The following is an 8,414-nucleotide window of genomic DNA, read 5'->3' on the forward strand; positions in this document are numbered from 1 at the left end:
ACAAGGCCTGGGGTAAGGTCTCCATTTGGTAGATGAAGACAAAGAAGTAAAATGACTCAGCAGAGACCAGCTCGGACACAGGCAGCAGGGGGAGGCGTGGCTTCACCAAAGGTGCTCATTTTCTCAGCCCCATACACTCCCATGGGTTTGCAACAGATAGTGAGATGATGGTGACAGCGAACGTCAACGTAACAAACACTGTTTACCAGATGTTGTTCAGAGCATTTTACTACGTTAACTCATTTAATCCTATGAAGTAGGTAATGTGGTTATCCCCACTTTCCAGAAGGGAAAGTCGCGGCAGAGGTTAGGCAACTGGCCAAGGTGACAAGGCTCAGAAGTGGCTGAGCAGGGACTGGAGCACGTGATCCTGGGCATCGTGTCAGAGCAAAACATCTCGCCATCATCCTGCCACCCAGGAAGTCAAAGTGCTGCCAACGCCTTCTCGTCCCAAGACCAGGATCGGGGTGACCCACGCCTGCCCTCCTCTTTCTTGAATTCCCATTGGGACCACAAATTTTGCCTTCATGCATTGTTCCCTGGTGAGAGGGGTTCCCTCATGGTCAGACAGACTTAGGTTCAAATCCCAGCTCAGCTACTTCCTAAATAAGTGAAGAGGGATAAGTGACATCACCTTTCTGAGCCTGTTACCCCATCTGCAAAATGGAGCTGATGATGTTTTACCCGGGAACAGATGTGAAGACTGGGTGAGGAAATCCCCCCAAGCTCCGAGCTCCCTACATGTCACGCTGTGGAGGAAATGGTTGCTGTGTTTCTTCCCACCAGTCTTGCCTCCTCTGTCCCCTTCTGCTTCCCCCCAGACCACCTCCCACCCCAAATTAGCAACCTGCTTGCTGACCTTGCCAGAACCCTCCCACCTTCCAGAGGATCAAAGTCAGAGAAATTAAAGGCCCAGTGGAATCCCTTCAGACTCCAGTGCTTAGCAACCCAGGCAATTTAAGAAATCTCTGGGATTTGAGTCCCGAGTAAATCAGATGTTAAAAAAAAACAACCAAAAAAACCCAAAAAAAACCCAAACTCTAAACCCTGTAAGGAGCTAAATCTGGTGCCCCACAAAGCTATTTTTTAAAAATGTCCTTTGGGCATTACTGAGAGGTAAGAGTTTTGAGTATTTGTATCTTAGGGCTGCCTAACCCTCTCAAAGGGCTCAGGGTCAAGGGAGATGTTAAAAATACAGGGTCCCCAGATGAATGCAAACGGAGGGACATTCTCCCCAACAAGTGGTCTAGATGCTTCAAAATGTCAAGGTCATGAACGACCGAAAAACAAAACAAAAACAAAACAAAAAAAAGTCTGAGGAATTCTTTCAGATTAAAAAGGACAAAAAAGAAATGACCACTAAAAGCATTGTGTGATTCTGGATTATTAACAAAGGCAGGTGGAGGACAATTAGGGAAATTTGCTATGGAATGTGGCTTCGATAATAGTACTGCATGGTGTAGTTACGTAAGAGAATTTCCTTGTTCTTAAGAGGCATCACATTTGCAACTTCTCAAATGATTCAGAAACAAACAATATGCATATTTATATATGGAAAGAGAAATGATGGCGCAAATGTGGCAAAAATCAGGATAAATCATATACATGAGTCCTTTGCACGATTCTTGCAACATTTCAGCAAGAGTGGAATTATTTCAAAGTGAAAATATTTTTTTTTATTATTGGGGAAGGGCAACAGGACTTTATTGGGGAACAGTGTGTACTTCCAGGACTTTTTTCCAAGTCAAGTTGTTGTCCTTTCAATCTTAGTTGTGGAGGGTGCCAGTTCAGCTCCAGGTCCAGTTGCCATTGCTAGTTGCAGGGGACGCAGCCCACCATCCCTTGCAGGAGTCGAACTGGCAACCTTGTGGTTGAGAGCCCACTAGCCCATGTGGGAATTGAACCGGCAGCCTTTGGCGTTAGGAGCATGGAGCTCTAACCGCCTGAGCCACCAGGCCGGCTCGAAAAGATTTTTTGTAAAGGCAGATTCCCGAGTCCCATCCCCTAGAGAGCCCAGTTCATTGGATCTTTGGAAGCGTCCAGGAATCTGCATTTTAGCAAGCTCCCCAGGGGATTCTGGCCAGGGAAGCCTGACTGTAATTCTAGCTCTGCAGAAGCCTGGGGCTTTCTTTCCTATTCAGAGGGCAGAGGCACAGCTCCTCTGGTTTTCACCCTCCTTCCCCCGCTATTCTAGGCAACAATCAAGGAGCCACTAATGGAGGGTGTTGCAAACCAACAGCGTAAGAGGTTCCTCCAGATTTTTCCCAAGAGCAGAGCTTGTTCCGAGCCTCTCACCCCCTTATAATTACATGACTTAAAATACAATTGCTAAAGACAATCTGCTGGGGAAGGGAAATAGAAATGAACTGTGGTAAAGAGAAGCCCACCAAGACAGGCTAAAGGGGCACCGGGAGGACCAGAGGACGCAGGGATGAGGATGACATCACCTGGCTTTAATCCTCCTTAGTCATTTTCATTTGGGACATTGGCAGCTGCAGTCATTTCTTAATGTATGGGAGGCACCAACAGCTCAGCTCCTCGTTAGTGTTTAAATATGCCAGGGGGCTGTCTCGCCAAGACAGGGCTGCCTCTCGAAAGCAAAGCAGAGCCTTGGAAAAAGTGACTACACCCCGAAAGGCAATCAGAAGGAAAACAACTCAGGTGGAAATGCAACAGCCTAGCCAGAGGCTTGCAAACTGCTTTAACCAGATCCCACAAAAAGAAATACATTTGCATCACAATCTGGTTCTCTCTCTCTCTCTCTCTCTCTCTCTCTCTCTCTCTCTCTCTCACACACACACACACACACACACACACACACACACACACACACACACACACAATGATGGGCTTGAAATGCTCCATCCTCCTCCAAGGAAGGCTTTGTTGCCCCAGCTTCTGGGAGTGCTACCTGCAGAGAGCCTCCAGCTGTCAGCCCCTTGGGCTGAGTCCCTGCCTCACCTTCAGGGAGCCACCTTGCCCAAGGTCACAACCCTTTCCTGGGGTGGCTCATGTCCAGTGACTAATTAAGGGAAGGATAAAGACCTGGCTATCCTGGCCCAACACAAGACAATTCTGAAGACCCAATTTAACTCCTGGGTCCTAGATTCCTTGCGGGGTTAATCAAGGTTATTGCTGAGCCCCCATATTAGGTTGACCTCACCCCTGCCCACTCCTGCTTCCTGCCCCGCCCTTCCACAGGAGTTGATCTCAAGGACATTCCCATACACTAACCTCTGTCTCAGGCTCTGCTTCCTTGGAGAACCTAACCTGGGACACACATAATTAAAACAATAGTGCTGCAACAACACTTATTCTTTTTATGTGTGTGCATTCTCGTTATTATCTATGCTATTTTTTATGTTGGTCATGACCCAGTAAATTATTTTTGTGACTCAGCCATGGATTGAAAATACTAGCTTGAACTATGTCCATGAAGCACAGAAGATGGTCTGTATGTACTTTGGGTTGTCTTTGGCTACAAGTGAAAAAATGCCTGGCTAAACATGGATGAAATAAAAGAGGTTTACTTTTTACATAACAACTGATGTAGAAACTGGTGGTCTGGTGGTTCCAGAGTTTGTTCATAACTCAACAACTTCAAAAACCCAGGTTCTTTCCCTATTTCTCCACCATCCTTGACGTGTTGGCCACGTCTCCTCATAGCCACAAAATGGCTGCCACTGCTCCAGGCATCATATCCTTACACAACCATCTCCACAGGAAGTTGGGGTGGGAAGCATCTCTTCACACATTCCTTTTAATTCAGGAAGAAAAAATTCTGCAGAAGCCCCAGGAGCAGACTTCCCTTATTTCTCACTGGCCAGAACTGGGTCACTGTTCATGTTTAAATCAATCTCTATCATCTAAAGTTCCATTAACAAAGACAAAAAGGTGAATGGGGGTTGGTAAGCAGCCAACAAGGTCTGCCACAGTCCATGTCAGGTATCCCATTCAGTTCTTATTTCCTTCTAGGGTCTAATGTCAAAGTTCCTGAGGTGGGGCAGAGTCACTGATTTTAGGCAGATTCACAGCAGTCATACCACTGCTCAGCACCCCAGACCCACAACAGACATCACTAGTAGATCACAGAAGTCTTTCCCACTGAGCAGGAATGTGATTTCACAATGTATTCCAACAAAGTACTTCATGCACCCATTACCAACCTATTAGAATTAGAATCTGAGATGCAATCTGGTTCTTGCCCTATCCTCCAGACCAGAGGATAACAATGGAAGCAGATATGAGGATGATTAACCAATTTTTGCTCTGTATTTTCAGAACACTCTCTAACCTTCTCTCCTCAGTTAGAATATTTCCTCCTTCTCTGGGCCTATCTAAATCCTATTTGTCCTTGAAAGAGGCCCAACTCAAGCCTGATTCCCCCAGGAATTCTCCCTGGTATAACCTCATCTAAAATTATTTGCTGCTCACTGATCAATCTTAACAATACTCAGAGCAGGATAACCAGACATTGTGGGCCTACTACCAGTTTACAAGAAATATGGGGACTAACATTAAATGACACATGGGATGTAATTAGCAAAAATCTAAAATGTCAGACGCTAAAGAACCAAAGACTTAGTGTCATTAGCAAGTAAATGACATTTTAAAAAGGAGGGGAAATTTTGTCGATTTGTATCAGTTATCTGTTTGCCACAATAGTGCTATGTAATAAGCCACACTAGAACTTAAAATAACAATTATTTCTCATGAATCTGTGGTCAGATGGGCAGTTCTTTTGGTCTAGGGCAAGCTCAGTGGAATCGTGCAAGACATCTCAAGGCCCAGACTCAGAAATCATCACTTCTGCTGCATCCTATTGGCCAAAGCAAGTGACATGATCAAGTCTAGATTCCAAGATGGGGACACAGACTCTACCTCTCAACAGAAGAAGCTGCAAAGTCACATAGCTGAGGCAGTGGATACAGAGGCCATTTATTGCAATCAATCCACCACAAGTTTGAAAGAGATCAAGTATATATCAACCAAATGCAATGTGTGCTCTTGTTCAGATCTGGATTTAAGCAAAACAACTGTAAGACCTCATTTTTGTGGTCATTAGACAAAACTGAACACCGACTGAGTATTAAATGATAATAAGGAATTGTTGATTTTTAACACAATAATGGTATTGTGAATTTTTTCAAATGCCCTTATTGTTAGAAGTATTTGTGGGTGGAATTATATGATGCCTGGGATTTATTCTAAAATATTCCATCAAAAAAGGAAATGGGGGGACAGATAGTAGATGTACCAGAATGACAAAAAAGTTCATAGCTGTTGAAGCTGGGTAACGCACATGTGGGGGCTTATATTACTATTCTCATTACATTATGTGTATATGTTTGAAATTTTCCACAAAAGAAATGTTTTAAGATTGTTCAGCTTTCTTCTGCTCAGGTAATTTCAGAGTGTTGCGTGATTATCACTGATGGCTCAAGAACATTACAGAGAAAGTCTTTATTTGGCACTCACCTGTCTTTAACACCTATCAAACACTCATTAATTTCTCTTTATAGCAAAATGAGAGCAGGTCTCAGGCTCCAGAGCTCTTGGAAGGAAAAGGATATGGCAAGCATTTCATATCATTGCTTGATTGTCACTGCATTTATTTCTTACTATTACCTTTTCTCTACCATGAGTGATGCTGCCTTTCTCTTTATGAATAGTGACAAGAAGTTCTCTTTTTAAATAAATTAAGGTTATAAACAGGAACTTTTAAGTGATTAAATCAACAATACAGATAGTAAAAGGTTATGCTAAAACTGTGAAGATGGTTGTTTTCATTAAGGTCGACTACGTGCTCTAACAAAAAATTCCAAATCTCATTGGCTTCATGTAATAAAGTTCTGTTTCTCATGTTACAGCCCAATGCATGGCACAGGGGTGGGGGTTCTGCTCCACAGAGTCATTTAGGGACCCAGGCTCCTCCCAGCTAGTAGCTCTGAAAACCTCCAGGCCTTGGGCTCCACCATTGGACCTTCTGCATTCAGCTGGCAGACTGGAGAAGTGAGAGCAAGTCTACAGTGTCACATGGGAGGATTTGGGGACTGCGCCTAGGCATGCATACTTCACTCCAGCCCACATTCATTAGCTAGAACTTCATCACATGGTCCCATCTGGCTGCAAGGGAGGCTGGAGATGTAGCCATAAGTTCAGGAAGAAGGGGGTTTGGTGAACATTTAGCATTACCTCTGTCAAAGTGCCCCTCAAATGACGGAAATTTGAGAAAAAAACATTCTAAAAGATGAAGCCCAAATGCCTCAGTGGGGCACAGAGAGGCCTTTATGATTCCGGCTATATCAGTCATGGTTCAGACCAGAGAACCACTATGAGCACCACAGAAGAAAGGATTGATTACAAAGGTTAGGCTGTGTACTATTGTGGGAGCTGGCACAGGAATCTATTCAATGATCTTGTCTCTGTATCACTTAGAGCAGCTATCAAGGAGAAAGGCTAGGCATGAATGAGAACAAGGACAAATTGGAACCTGGGAAGATGAACTTGGATCCACAGACAATTGGAACTTGTGTCCACACTGCCTGGGGCCCTGCCTTAACCTTCAGAGCATAAAAAGCATGGCTTCAGTTTCACTTCTACCTTCCAAATCTCACACAAATTTCTCCTTAGTCAGTGCTAACCCAGGACCATACAGGGCAGGTAATTCTGGAAAAGTTCTTGCCTAGATGGACACAGTACAAGCACTTCATGGGCCTGTGGACCACTAGCCTCACCTCCACCCCTCCCCAGCTCATACCTTCCACTCCAGCCGTGCCAAATACTTGTTTTTCCTCAACTATACCAGACATTTCCTCACTTTATCCATGCTATTCCCTCTCCCTGGAATGTTCTTTCCTATGATAGTCTTGTGCCCAAATCCTCCTCAGCCTTCCAGATCTGGTCAAATGTCACCTCCTCCCAGAAGTCTTCCCTGAAGTCCCCAAGCAGAGATGGGAGAGTGATGGAGCCATAAATACAGTGGAAGGTTGTATAATATGCCATGTGATCCTTCTCCATAAGCCTTGAAATCTTCAGCAAAGTTGCTAAATGCACTAAATACTGAGTATGACTGGATTTCGTCTCAAAACTAGGGATGAGACTGGGCTTCACATCTGGGTTTTACTCAGACTAGAAGCAAGATAGCTCACACAGGCTCATGTGAGCCCCGAGACAGGGAAACCCATGAGGGTGAAGCAAGTGTATTACCCTGTCCTGTTGATTGATGCTGGACTTGGACTTGGCCATGCAATTGTTTTCAGCCAATGGAGTGTGGGCAGAAGTGATATGCTAGTTCTGAGCCAAGGCGTTAAGAAACTTTACATGTGTCTGCTCACCTCCTTGCACTTCTGCTATTCACCATGAAAGGAATATACCTGAGCAATTGCTGATCCAAAGAGTATGAAAGACCTGTTGAACAAACATATAGAACATACCTGAACTCAACTGCAGCCCGGAGCCAAGCCCAGGTGATTCCAGAAGAGCCACAGTTCACCAGGAAACTAATGAGCAAAAAAATAAGTGTTGTTGTTGTGTCATAGCTGAATTGAGACATAATTCACATACCATAAAATTCACCCATTTAAATAGTACGTCAATGGTTTGTGTGTTTTTTAGCATATTCACCGTTGTGCAACCATCTCTACAATCAGCTTTAGAACACTTTCATCACCCCAAAAGGAAAACACATGTCCATTGCGTTAGCAGTCTTTCCCCATTTCCCTGTTTGTTACATAGCATTATGGCAGCAATAGCTGACATACTCATATACACAGGTGTTGGAAACACGCCCAGTGTAGGCAAGTCCACATTTGACATTCTCCTTGCAGAAGTTCAGAAGAAAGGTTTGCAGCCTCACAGACTCCCCTACACACATTCATACGATAGTACACACATGCTCAGACATGCTTCTATAAAGACACACATTCACACTCACAGACTCACACTCATCTTCACTGACACAAAGATTCATATACAAATTCACGTGCACAAACTCACAATTACATGCTTGTAGACACACACACCCAGAGAGCAATTTCCCAAACTCCAGTCATTCCGATGATTCATCATAATTTTTTCCACATCTGCATATCACATATGCTTTCGTTTCCTTAATTTTTTCCTTGAACTGTCTCACATTTTTTATTTAAATAAATTTGTTTTTAAAATAAAGTGCTATACACAGACAGACCTCCTCCTTCCCAGTTACTCTTGCCCTTTCTTTCGGCCACATCCAATCCTACCCATTACAAGCATGAGAAGGGGGCTGAGAGCCACCACCTCCAGGAAGCCTTCTGACCAATGGCAGGCGACCCATATAATGGCACAGGGCCATGCACTTAGAAAGGCCTCCTGCTTCCTTTGGTGCTCTACTGTCATCATTAGGAAATTCTTACTTTATGAATTACAGTTTT

General features: G+C 44.1%; 1 protein-coding gene across 2 annotated transcripts in view; it reads right to left on the reverse strand.

The window, feature by feature from the left end:
- The window catches only part of CCDC63 (coiled-coil domain containing 63), a 57,046-nt gene extending 49,543 nt beyond the window's left edge, over positions 1-7,503 (reverse strand). For both annotated transcript variants that reach the window (XM_074321439.1, XM_019733894.2), the window contains exon 1: positions 7,437-7,503. The gene's annotated coding sequence lies outside the window, so the exon portion shown is untranslated. The remainder of the gene's footprint in view (positions 1-7,436) is intronic.
- Positions 7,504-8,414: the final 911 nt, after the last annotated feature.

The sequence above is a fragment of the Rhinolophus sinicus genome, linkage group LG16, assembly GCF_036562045.2.
Source record: "Rhinolophus sinicus isolate RSC01 linkage group LG16, ASM3656204v1, whole genome shotgun sequence".
NCBI classification, from domain to species: Eukaryota; Metazoa; Chordata; class Mammalia; order Chiroptera; family Rhinolophidae; genus Rhinolophus; species Rhinolophus sinicus.